Genomic DNA, 13,457 nt, shown 5'->3' on the forward strand with positions numbered 1-13,457 from the left:
CTCCCTATTTCTCACGCACATGCTCTCTCTCCCTATCTCTCACCCACACATTCTCTCTCTATTTCTCACTCGCTCTCTCTCTCTGTCCCTATCTCTCAGACACTCTCTCTGTCCCTATCTCTCACACTCACTCTCTCTATCACTATCTCACAGTCTATCTCTCTCTCCCCTTCTCTCTCTGTGCCCATCTCTCAGACTCTCTCTCTCTGTTCTTCCTCACATTCTCTCTGTCCCTATCTTTCACACACTCTCTCTCTCTGTCTGGATCTCTCACACACTCTCTCTCCCTATCTCTCACTGTCTCTCTTTGTCACTATATCTCAGAGTCTCTCTCTGTCTCTGTCCATCTCTCACACTCTGTCTCTTTCTCTGTCGTATCTTTCATGCACTCTCTCTCTCTCTGTCTCCCCCTCTCTCTCACACTGGAGAGGGTGGGGCAGTTGCTCAGTGGTTAGCCCTGCTGCCTCACAGTGCCAGGGACCTGGGTTTGATTCCAGCCTCGGGTGATTGTCTGTGTTGAGTTTGCAAATTGCACCTGTGTCTGCATGGGTTTCCTCTGGGTGCTCCGATTTCCTCCCACAATCCAGAGCTGTGCACATTCGGGTGGTTTGGCCATTGCTAAATAGACCATAGTTTCCAGGGACTGACAGGACAGATGGATTTGACATGGGAAATGTGGGATTACATGGTTGGGGGTTGGGTCTCGGTGGGATGCGCTTCAGGAGTCAGTATGGGCTGAATGGCCTGTTTCCACACTGTACGGTTACTCTGCTCCTCTCTCTGTCTCTCTCCATTTTGGTTTTAGGATCATACTTTGTAAGGTCGTTTTTGTAACCAGGATCCGAGACTCAGCACAAACGGAAAAGGTGACCTCGCAGGAAAACCGTACGTTCATTGGCTGGTAACTGCTACTACTTTAACTGTTTTATACATTGCAAATTTCAGGTAAATTGGGGAAATATTGACATGTTACAATGTAAAAGACAAGAAGGAAACTTTTAAAAACCAAATGAAGAGCTGAGTAAATGAAAGGGAGTTGCAGGGCCAGGGGATGTGCTATACCTGGATGGTGGAGAAACTGCTACAGCCCATTGTGCTTCAAAGGGACCACATCTGGAGCAAGTGTTGGTTGTTTGAGGAACTCTGGCTCACAGTTGATGAGCTGGAGTCTGAGCTCCAAACTCTGACACATCAGGGACAGGGAGAGTTACCTGAATGCTGTGTTTCAGGAGGCAGTCACACATCTTCGATTAACTGCCTCGTATTCGGTCAGTGGTCAGGGACAGGAGGGTGTGACTATGAACAAGGCAGGTTCAGGGATCCAGGAGATAGTGCTGAGGGAGTTTGTTGATCAGATTTGGGATTCTTGCTCCCTCTGTGGATGGGAGTGTGGGCTGGAGGGAGAGTGAGCAAACTGACCATAAACTTGTGAGACAGGATGATGGTCCTGATGGACGGGAGAAAAAACAAATGTAAATGTAATTGGGGATAGTATTGTCAAGGGAACGGACACTGCTCTCTGTGGGCAGGATTGAGAATTCTGAAGGTTGTGTTGCCTGGTGCCAGCGTTCAGGAGATCTAATCTGGGATACATGGGAATTCGGAATGAGAGGGGAAAGATCCACTTGTTGTGGTCCATGTCAGTTCCAATGATATCGGGAGAATGAGGAAAATGTTTCTCCTGAGGGAATGTGAACAGCCAGGGGCAAAATTAAAAATCAGAACCAAAAAGGGAATAATCTCTGGATTACTACCCACAGGTTAATTGGCACAGGGTCAATAAGGTTAAAGAGGTTAATGCATGGCTCAAAGATTAGTGTGGGAGAAATGGGTTTGAATTCACGGGACATTGGGTTCCGTACTGGGAAAGGAGGGAGCTGCTCCAATGGGATAGACTCCATGTGGATCATACATGGACCAGAGTCCTCACATAACTAGGTAGTAGGTAGGGCTTTAAACTCAGTGACGGGGGGTTCACTCACATGGAAAATGTTAAAGCAGAGGGGAGCGCTGAGCAGAGGTTATTAAAGTTAACAGAAGAAGTATTAGGTCAGAGTGTCTGGAAAGGGCCAGGAATCTAACTTCAGGCACAGCACATAAAGGAACAACTGTGAGAAGGGGTGCAGTCAATGCAGGGCTGAGGGTGTTGTACTTAAATACAAACAGGATACAAAACAGGGTAAATGAGCTTGTGGCACAGATTGAAATTGGCAGGTATGATGTTGTGGGTATCACAGAGAGGTGGCTGCAAGGTGATCCGGTCTGACAGCTAAATATCTAAGGATACACATCAGATTGAAAGGACAGGGAGATGGGTGCAGGGGGTTGCTTTGCCTTATTAATAAGAAATGAAACTAAATTGATAGCAAAACATGATACAGATTCGGAATACGTAGAATCTTTGTGAGGATAGTTGAGGAATCACAAAGGAAAAATAACCCAGATGGGTGCTATGCAAAGGGTTCCGAGCAGTAGTCAGTGTGGAGGGCAGAAAGTAAATCAGGAGAGAGAAAAGGCATGTAAGAAAGGCATTATTCTAATAATCATGGAGGTCTTCAAAAGGCAAGTGGATTGGGAGATTCGGTTTAGTCACAGATCCTCAGAAAAGGAATTTGTGGAAAGTCTAGGAGATTTTGTTGAGCAACCTGTGGCAGATCCTAAAAGGGAACAGACAGTTCTGGATTCAGTGATGTGTCATGAGGCAGACTGGATTAGGGAGATTAAGGTGAACTGTGGGACAGTGACTGTAAATGATCGAATTCCCCCGTCAGTCTGAGAGGGAGAAGCTGGAATCATGTGTAACGGGATTATCATTGAGTGAAGTTAATTACAAAGACATGTGGGAGGAGCTACCAGATTTGATTAGAAGGGGAGCCCCCCCCCCCCCCAGGGAAGGCAATGGAACAGCAATTTGAGAGAGACTTCAGAAATTCACCCCAAGGAAGAAGAAACATATTCAGAGGGGGATGAGGGTGACAAGGGAAGTCCCTATCTCTCACACTCTGTCTCTCTCTCTCACTCTCTGTCCCTATCTCTCACACTCTGTCTCTCTCTCTCTCTGTCCCTGTTTCTCACTCTGTCTCTCTTTCTATGTCCCTATCTCTCACACTCTGTCTCTCTCTCTCACTCTCTGTCCCTATCTCTCACACTCTGTCTCTCTCTCACTCTCTGTCCCTATCTCTCACACTCTGTCTCTCTCTCTCTCTCTGTCCCTGTTTCTCACTCACTCTGTCTCTCTCTCTCACTCTCTGTCCCTATCTCTCACACTCTGTCTCTCTCTCTCACTCTCTGTCCCTATCTCTCACACTCTGTCTCTCTCTCTCACTCTCTGTCCCTATCTCTCACACTCTGTCTCTCTCTCTCACTCTCTGTCCCTATCTCTCACACTCTGTCTCTCTCTCTCACTCTCTGTCCCTATCTCTCACACTCTGTCTCTCTCTCTCACTCTCTGTCCCTATCTCTCACACTCTGTCTCTCTCTCTCACTCTCTGTCCCTATCTCTCACACTCTGTCTCTCTCTCTCACTCTCTGTCCCTATCTCTCACACTCTGTCTCTCTCTCTCTCTGTCCCTGTTTCTCACTCTGTCTCTCTTTCTATGTCCCTATCTCTCACACTCTGTCTCTCTCTCTCACTCTCTGTCCCTATCTCTCACACTCTGTCTCTCTCTCTCTCTGTCCCTGTTTCTCACTCTGTCTCTCTTTCTATGTCCCTATCTCTCACACTCTGTCTCTCTCTCTCACTCTCTGTCCCTATCTCTCACACTCTGTCTCTCTCTCTCTCTGTCCCTGTTTCTCACTCTGTCTCTCTTTCTATGTCCCTATCTCTCACACTCTGTCTCTCTCTCTCACTCTCTGTCCCTATCTCTCACACTCTGTCTCTCTCTCTCTCTGTCCCTGTTTCTCACTCTGTCTCTCTTTCTATGTCCCTATCTCTCACACTCTGTCTCTCTCTCTCACTCTCTGTCCCTATCTCTCACACTCTGTCTCTCTCTCTCTCTGTCCCTGTTTCTCACTCTGTCTCTCTTTCTATGTCCCTATCTCTCACACTCTGTCTCTCTCTCTCACTCTCTGTCCCTATCTCTCACACTCTGTCTCTCTCTCTCTCTGTCCCTGTTTCTCACTCTGTCTCTCTTTCTATGTCCCTATCTCTCACACTCTGTCTCTCTCTCTCACTCTCTGTCCCTATCTCTCACACTCTGTCTCTCTCTCTCTCTGTCCCTGTTTCTCACTCTGTCTCTCTTTCTATGTCCCTATCTCTCACACTCTGTCTCTCTCTCTCACTCTCTGTCCCTATCTCTCACACTCTGTCTCTCTCTCTCTCTGTCCCTGTTTCTCACTCTGTCTCTCTTTCTATGTCCCTATCTCTCACACTCTGTCTCTCTCTCTCACTCTCTGTCCCTATCTCTCACACTCTGTCTCTCTCTCTCTCTGTCCCTGTTTCTCACTCTGTCTCTCTTTCTATGTCCCTATCTCTCACACTCTGTCTCTCTCTCTCACTCTCTGTCCCTATCTCTCACACTCTGTCTCTCTCTCTCTCTGTCCCTGTTTCTCACTCTGTCTCTCTTTCTATGTCCCTATCTCTCACACTCTGTCTCTCTCTCTCACTCTCTGTCCCTATCTCTCACACTCTGTCTCTCTCTCTCTCTGTCCCTGTTTCTCACTCTGTCTCTCTTTCTATGTCCCTATCTCTCACACTCTGTCTCTCTCTCTCACTCTCTGTCCCTATCTCTCACACTCTGTCTCTCTCTCTCTCTGTCCCTGTTTCTCACTCTGTCTCTCTTTCTATGTCCCTATCTCTCACACTCTGTCTCTCTCTCTCACTCTCTGTCCCTATCTCTCACACTCTGTCTCTCTCTCTCTCTGTCCCTGTTTCTCACTCTGTCTCTCTTTCTATGTCCCTATCTCTCACACTCTGTCTCTCTCTCTCACTCTCTGTCCCTATCTCTCACACTCTGTCTCTCTCTCTCTCTGTCCCTGTTTCTCACTCTGTCTCTCTTTCTATGTCCCTATCTCTCACACTCTGTCTCTCTCTCTCACTCTCTGTCCCTATCTCTCACACTCTGTCTCTCTCTCTCTCTGTCCCTGTTTCTCACTCTGTCTCTCTTTCTATGTCCCTATCTCTCACACTCTGTCTCTCTCTCTCACTCTCTGTCCCTATCTCTCACACTCTGTCTCTCTCTCTCTCTGTCCCTGTTTCTCACTCTGTCTCTCTTTCTATGTCCCTATCTCTCACACTCTGTCTCTCTCTCTCACTCTCTGTCCCTATCTCTCACACTCTGTCTCTCTCTCTCTCTGTCCCTGTTTCTCACTCTGTCTCTCTTTCTATGTCCCTATCTCTCACACTCTGTCTCTCTCTCTCACTCTCTGTCCCTATCTCTCACACTCTGTCTCTCTCTCTCTCTGTCCCTGTTTCTCACTCTGTCTCTCTTTCTATGTCCCTATCTCTCACACTCTGTCTCTCTCTCTCACTCTCTGTCCCTATCTCTCACACTCTGTCTCTCTCTCTCTCTGTCCCTGTTTCTCACTCTGTCTCTCTTTCTATGTCCCTATCTCTCACACTCTGTCTCTCTCTCTCACTCTCTGTCCCTATCTCTCACACTCTGTCTCTCTCTCTCTCTGTCCCTGTTTCTCACTCTGTCTCTCTTTCTATGTCCCTATCTCTCACACTCTGTCTCTCTCTCTCACTCTCTGTCCCTATCTCTCACACTCTGTCTCTCTCTCTCTCTGTCCCTGTTTCTCACTCTGTCTCTCTTTCTATGTCCCTATCTCTCACACTCTGTCTCTCTCTCTCACTCTCTGTCCCTATCTCTCACACTCTGTCTCTCTCTCTCTCTGTCCCTGTTTCTCACTCTGTCTCTCTTTCTATGTCCCTATCTCTCACACTCTGTCTCTCTCTCTCACTCTCTGTCCCTATCTCTCACACTCTGTCTCTCTCTCTCTCTGTCCCTGTTTCTCACTCTGTCTCTCTTTCTATGTCCCTATCTCTCACACTCTGTCTCTCTCTCTCACTCTCTGTCCCTATCTCTCACACTCTGTCTCTCTCTCTCTCTGTCCCTGTTTCTCACTCTGTCTCTCTTTCTATGTCCCTATCTCTCACACTCTGTCTCTCTCTCTCACTCTCTGTCCCTATCTCTCACACTCTGTCTCTCTCTCTCTCTGTCCCTGTTTCTCACTCTGTCTCTCTTTCTATGTCCCTATCTCTCACACTCTGTCTCTCTCTCTCACTCTCTGTCCCTATCTCTCACACTCTGTCTCTCTCTCTCTCTGTCCCTGTTTCTCACTCTGTCTCTCTTTCTATGTCCCTATCTCTCACACTCTGTCTCTCTCTCTCACTCTCTGTCCCTATCTCTCACACTCTGTCTCTCTCTCTCTCTGTCCCTGTTTCTCACTCTGTCTCTCTTTCTATGTCCCTATCTCTCACACTCTGTCTCTCTCTCTCACTCTCTGTCCCTATCTCTCACACTCTGTCTCTCTCTCTCTCTGTCCCTGTTTCTCACTCTGTCTCTCTTTCTATGTCCCTATCTCTCACACTCTGTCTCTCTCTCTCACTCTCTGTCCCTATCTCTCACACTCTGTCTCTCTCTCTCTCTGTCCCTGTTTCTCACTCTGTCTCTCTTTCTATGTCCCTATCTCTCACACTCTGTCTCTCTCTCTCACTCTCTGTCCCTATCTCTCACACTCTGTCTCTCTCTCTCTCTGTCCCTGTTTCTCACTCTGTCTCTCTTTCTATGTCCCTATCTCTCACACTCTGTCTCTCTCTCTCACTCTCTGTCCCTATCTCTCACACTCTGTCTCTCTCTCTCTCTGTCCCTGTTTCTCACTCTGTCTCTCTTTCTATGTCCCTATCTCTCACACTCTGTCTCTCTCTCTCACTCTCTGTCCCTATCTCTCACACTCTGTCTCTCTCTCTCTCTGTCCCTGTTTCTCACTCTGTCTCTCTTTCTATGTCCCTATCTCTCACACTCTGTCTCTCTCTCTCACTCTCTGTCCCTATCTCTCACACTCTGTCTCTCTCTCTCTCTGTCCCTGTTTCTCACTCTGTCTCTCTTTCTATGTCCCTATCTCTCACACTCTGTCTCTCTCTCTCACTCTCTGTCCCTATCTCTCACACTCTGTCTCTCTCTCTCTCTGTCCCTGTTTCTCACTCTGTCTCTCTTTCTATGTCCCTATCTCTCACACTCTGTCTCTCTCTCTCACTCTCTGTCCCTATCTCTCACACTCTGTCTCTCTCTCTCTCTGTCCCTGTTTCTCACTCTGTCTCTCTTTCTATGTCCCTATCTCTCACACTCTGTCTCTCTCTCTCACTCTCTGTCCCTATCTCTCACACTCTGTCTCTCTCTCTCTCTGTCCCTGTTTCTCACTCTGTCTCTCTTTCTATGTCCCTATCTCTCACACTCTGTCTCTCTCTCTCACTCTCTGTCCCTATCTCTCACACTCTGTCTCTCTCTCTCTCTGTCCCTGTTTCTCACTCTGTCTCTCTTTCTATGTCCCTATCTCTCACACTCTGTCTCTCTCTCTCACTCTCTGTCCCTATCTCTCACACTCTGTCTCTCTCTCTCTCTGTCCCTGTTTCTCACTCTGTCTCTCTTTCTATGTCCCTATCTCTCACACTCTGTCTCTCTCTCTCACTCTCTGTCCCTATCTCTCACACTCTGTCTCTCTCTCTCTCTGTCCCTGTTTCTCACTCTGTCTCTCTTTCTATGTCCCTATCTCTCACACTCTGTCTCTCTCTCTCACTCTCTGTCCCTATCTCTCACACTCTGTCTCTCTCTCTCTCTGTCCCTGTTTCTCACTCTGTCTCTCTTTCTATGTCCCTATCTCTCACACTCTGTCTCTCTCTCTCACTCTCTGTCCCTATCTCTCACACTCTGTCTCTCTCTCTCTCTGTCCCTGTTTCTCACTCTGTCTCTCTTTCTATGTCCCTATCTCTCACACTCTGTCTCTCTCTCTCACTCTCTGTCCCTATCTCTCACACTCTGTCTCTCTCTCTCTCTGTCCCTGTTTCTCACTCTGTCTCTCTTTCTATGTCCCTATCTCTCACACTCTGTCTCTCTCTCTCACTCTCTGTCCCTATCTCTCACACTCTGTCTCTCTCTCTCTCTGTCCCTGTTTCTCACTCTGTCTCTCTTTCTATGTCCCTATCTCTCACACTCTGTCTCTCTCTCTCACTCTCTGTCCCTATCTCTCACACTCTGTCTCTCTCTCTCTCTGTCCCTGTTTCTCACTCTGTCTCTCTTTCTATGTCCCTATCTCTCACACTCTGTCTCTCTCTCTCACTCTCTGTCCCTATCTCTCACACTCTGTCTCTCTCTCTCTCTGTCCCTGTTTCTCACTCTGTCTCTCTTTCTATGTCCCTATCTCTCACACTCTGTCTCTCTCTCTCACTCTCTGTCCCTATCTCTCACACTCTGTCTCTCTCTCTCTCTGTCCCTGTTTCTCACTCTGTCTCTCTTTCTATGTCCCTATCTCTCACACTCTGTCTCTCTCTCTCACTCTCTGTCCCTATCTCTCACACTCTGTCTCTCTCTCTCTCTGTCCCTGTTTCTCACTCTGTCTCTCTTTCTATGTCCCTATCTCTCACACTCTGTCTCTCTCTCTCACTCTCTGTCCCTATCTCTCACACTCTGTCTCTCTCTCTCTCTGTCCCTGTTTCTCACTCTGTCTCTCTTTCTATGTCCCTATCTCTCACACTCTGTCTCTCTCTCTCACTCTCTGTCCCTATCTCTCACACTCTGTCTCTCTCTCTCTCTGTCCCTGTTTCTCACTCTGTCTCTCTTTCTATGTCCCTATCTCTCACACTCTGTCTCTCTCTCTCACTCTCTGTCCCTATCTCTCACACTCTGTCTCTCTCTCTCTCTGTCCCTGTTTCTCACTCTGTCTCTCTTTCTATGTCCCTATCTCTCACACTCTGTCTCTCTCTCTCACTCTCTGTCCCTATCTCTCACACTCTGTCTCTCTCTCTCTCTGTCCCTGTTTCTCACTCTGTCTCTCTTTCTATGTCCCTATCTCTCACACTCTGTCTCTCTCTCTCACTCTCTGTCCCTATCTCTCACACTCTGTCTCTCTCTCTCTCTGTCCCTGTTTCTCACTCTGTCTCTCTTTCTATGTCCCTATCTCTCACACTCTGTCTCTCTCTCTCACTCTCTGTCCCTATCTCTCACACTCTGTCTCTCTCTCTCTCTGTCCCTGTTTCTCACTCTGTCTCTCTTTCTATGTCCCTATCTCTCACACTCTGTCTCTCTCTCTCACTCTCTGTCCCTATCTCTCACACTCTGTCTCTCTCTCTCTCTGTCCCTGTTTCTCACTCTGTCTCTCTTTCTATGTCCCTATCTCTCACACTCTGTCTCTCTCTCTCACTCTCTGTCCCTATCTCTCACACTCTGTCTCTCTCTCTCTCTGTCCCTGTTTCTCACTCTGTCTCTCTTTCTATGTCCCTATCTCTCACACTCTGTCTCTCTCTCTCACTCTCTGTCCCTATCTCTCACACTCTGTCTCTCTCTCTCTCTGTCCCTGTTTCTCACTCTGTCTCTCTTTCTATGTCCCTATCTCTCACACTCTGTCTCTCTCTCTCACTCTCTGTCCCTATCTCTCACACTCTGTCTCTCTCTCTCTCTGTCCCTGTTTCTCACTCTGTCTCTCTTTCTATGTCCCTATCTCTCACACTCTGTCTCTCTCTCTCACTCTCTGTCCCTATCTCTCACACTCTGTCTCTCTCTCTCTCTGTCCCTGTTTCTCACTCTGTCTCTCTTTCTATGTCCCTATCTCTCACACTCTGTCTCTCTCTCTCACTCTCTGTCCCTATCTCTCACACTCTGTCTCTCTCTCTCTCTGTCCCTGTTTCTCACTCTGTCTCTCTTTCTATGTCCCTATCTCTCACACTTCACTCCCCTCCCACTCTCTATTCCTCTCCCCCTCAAACTCCGTCCCTCGCTCTCTTTCTCTCACTCCCTCTTTGCTGTGTCCCTCTCCCCCATTCTGTTTCCCTCCCTCTGTCTCTCTCCTTCTCTCTCTATCCCTCTCTCTATCTCCCTCTCCCTCCCTCCTGCAGGGCTCTCAGTGTGAAAGTGGGGAGTGTGGTTAATGTTTGACGTCGGGGGTGGGTAGTGAGCAAGATATGTTGGGGTCGGCGTATTCTCTGTCCAAGGAGGCAGACTCCCCCCCCCCCTCCCCCCCACCACCCACCCACTCCGTGCCCAGTGCCAGTCTGATCACCCCAACTGGACATAGGGTCAGCGCCTCGGTGGGGAGTTGCGTAGGGGGTAAATTTCAGGAAAAGGAGAGTTGCCGAACCCCCCCAAAACCTCCCGGTAACCGTAAGGTCTAATTCCTCTCTTCTCAGGTGTGGAGAATTCAAGCAGTGAGGACCTCCTGAGCCAGAGGTACAGACACTACCAGGTAATCACAATTGATTGTTGTCAAAATCCATTGGGTCATAATGTCCTTCAGGGAATTGGAGGAGGAGGGCGCGGAGAGCTGCCCCCTCCTTACCTGCTCTGGTCTACACGTGACTCCAGGCTCTCAGCAACATGGCTCACTCTGGACTGTCCCCTCGGTAATTAGTATTGGGTAATAAAACGTGGTCCAGCCAGCGATAGCCTTATGCTGTGGGGTTTTACCAGAGACCTCCCAGTGTCCAGTGCGTGACCCACTGACCTCCCAGTGTCCAGTGCGTGACCCACTGACCTCCCTGTGCCCAGTGAGTGACCTAGTGCCTGTCACTGATCCACTGACCTCCCAGTGCCCAGTGAGTGACCCATTGACCTCCCAGTGCCCAGTGAGTGACCTAGTGCCTGTAACTGACCCACTGACCTCCCAGTGCCCATAACTGATCCACTGACCTCCCAGTGCCCAGTGAGTGACCTAGTGCCCATAACTGATCCACTGACCTCCCTGTGCCCAGTGTGTGACCTAGTGCCCGTAACTGATCCACTGACCTCTCAGTGCCCAGTGAGTGACCTAGTGCCTGTAACTGATCCACTGACCTCCCAGTGCCCAGTGAGTGACCGAGTGCCCATAACTGATCCACTGACCTCCCAGTGCGCAGTGAGTGACCTAGTAACCGTAACTGACCCACTGACCTCCCAGTGCCCATAACTGATCCACTGACCTCCCAGTGCCCATAACTGATCCACTGACCTCCCAGTGCGCAGTGCGTGACCTAATGCCCCTAACTGACCCACTGACCTCCCAGTGTCCAGTGAGTGATCTAGTACCTGTAGCTGACCCACTGACCTCCCAGTGTCCAGTGAGTGACCTAGTGACCGTAGCTGACCCACTGACCTCTCAGTGCCCAGTGAGTGACCTAGTGCCCCAACTGACCCACTGACCTCCCAGTGCCCAGTGAGTGACCTAGTGCCTGTAACTGATCCACTGACCTCCCTGTGCACAGTCTGTGACCCACTGACCTCTCAATGCCCAGTGAGTGACCTAGTGCCCGTAACTGACCCACTGACCTCCCAGTGCACAGTCAGTGACCCACTGACCTCTCAGTGCCCAGTGAGTGACCTAGTGCCCGTAACTGACCACTGACCTCCCAGTGCACAGTCAGTGACCCACTGACCTTTCAGTGCCCAGTGAATGACTTAGTGCCCGTAACTGACCCACTGACCTCCCATTGCCTAGTGAGTGACTCACTGACGTCCCAGTGTTCACAGACTGACCCAAAGCCCAGTAACTGACCCAGTGCCCACTGGCTGACCCAGTGTCCAATTCACAATCACTAATCCAGTGCCCAGTGACTAACCCAGAGCCCAGTGGCTATCCCAGTGCCCAGTGACTGACCCAGAGCCCAGTTTCTGAGCCAATGCGCAGTGACTGACCTGGTGCCCAGTGAATGAGCCCCTGACTTCCCAGTGCCCAGTGTGTGAGCCAGTGCTGAGTGAATGAAGTGAATTGAATGATTGCTGGGTGTTAATGGGAGATATTCCTTAGTTACAGAGTCACCATGTCTCTGGCTGTTACTGGGTGTTAATGGGAGATATTCCTTAGTTACAGAGTCACCATGCCTCTCTGGCTGTTACTGGGTGTTAATGGGAGATATGCCTTAGTTACAGAGTCACCATGTCTCTCTGGCTGTTACTGGGTGTTAATGGGAGATATTCCTTAGTTACAGAGTCACCATGCCTCTCTGGCTGTTACTGGGTGTTAATGGGAGATATTCCTTAGTTACAGAGTCACCATGCCTCTCTGGCTGTTACTGGGTGTTAATGGGAGATATTCCTTAGTTACAGAGTCACCATGCCTCTCTGGCTGTTACTGGGTGTTAATGGGAGATATTCCTTAGTTACAGAGTCACCATGCCTCTCTGGCTGTTACTGGGTGTTAATGGGAGATATTCCTTAGTTACAGAGTCACCATGCCTCTCTGGCTGTTACTGGGTGTTAATGGGAGATATTCCTTAGTTACAGAGTCACCATGCCTCTCTGGCTGTTACTGGGTGTTAATGGGAGATATTCCTTAGTTACAGAGTCACCATGCCTCTCTGGCTGTTACTGGGTGTTAATGGGAGATATTCCTTAGTTACAGAGTCACCATGCCTCTCTGGCTGTTACTGGGTGTTAATGGGAGATATTCCTTAGTTACAGAGTCACCATGCCTCTCTGGCTGTTACTGGGTGTTAATGGGAGATATTCCTTAGTTACAGAGTCACCATGCCTCTCTGGCTGTTACTGGGTGTTAATGGGAGATATTCCTTAGTTACAGAGTCACCATGCCTCTCTGGCTGTTACTGGGTGTTAATGGGAGATATTCCTTAGTTACAGAGTCACCATGCCTCTCTGGCTGTTACTGGGTGTTAATGGGAGATATTCCTTAGTTACAGAGTCACCATGCCTCTCTGGCTGTTACTGGGTGTTAATGGGAGATATTCCTTAGTTACAGAGTCACCATGCCTCTCTGGCTGTTACTGGGTGTTAATGGGAGATATTCCTTAGTTACAGAGTCACCATGCCTCTCTGGCTGTTACTGGGTGTTAATGGGAGATATTCCTTAGTTACAGAGTCACCATGCCTCTCTGGCTGTTACTGGGTGTTAATGGGAGATATTCCTTAGTTACAGAGTCACCATGCCTCTCTGGCTGTTACTGGGTGTTAATGGGAGATATTCCTTAGTTACAGAGTCACCATGCCTCTCTGGCTGTTACTGGGTGTTAATGGGAGATATTCCTTAGTTACAGAGTCACCATGCCTCTCTGGCTGTTACTGGGTGTTAATGGGAGATATTCCTTAGTTACAGAGTCACCATGCCTCTCTGGCTGTTACTGGGTGTTAATGGGAGATATTCCTTAGTTACAGAGTCACCATGCCTCTCTGGCTGTTACTGGGTGTTAATGGGAGATATTCCTTAGTTACAGAGTCACCATGCCTCTCTGGCTGTTACTGGGTGTTAATGGGAGATATTCCTTAGTTACAGAGTCACCATGCCTCTCTGGCTGTTACTGGGTGTTAATGGGAGATATT

General features: G+C 48.8%; 1 long non-coding RNA gene across 3 annotated transcripts in view; it reads left to right on the forward strand.

Annotated features, from left to right (window-relative positions):
• LOC122547642 overlaps positions 1–11,975 on the forward strand; it is a 12,680-nt gene extending 705 nt beyond the window's left edge. For all 3 annotated transcript variants that reach the window (XR_006311048.1, XR_006311049.1, XR_006311050.1), the window contains exons 2-4: positions 806–885; positions 10,340–10,395; positions 11,932–11,975. This is a non-coding gene — a long non-coding RNA (uncharacterized LOC122547642). The remainder of the gene's footprint in view (positions 1–805; positions 886–10,339; positions 10,396–11,931) is intronic.
• The last annotated feature ends 1,482 nt before the right edge of the window (positions 11,976–13,457 follow it).

The sequence above is a fragment of the Chiloscyllium plagiosum genome, unplaced genomic scaffold (genome assembly GCF_004010195.1).
Source record: "Chiloscyllium plagiosum isolate BGI_BamShark_2017 unplaced genomic scaffold, ASM401019v2 scaf_5249, whole genome shotgun sequence".
Classification (NCBI taxonomy): domain Eukaryota; kingdom Metazoa; phylum Chordata; class Chondrichthyes; order Orectolobiformes; family Hemiscylliidae; genus Chiloscyllium; species Chiloscyllium plagiosum.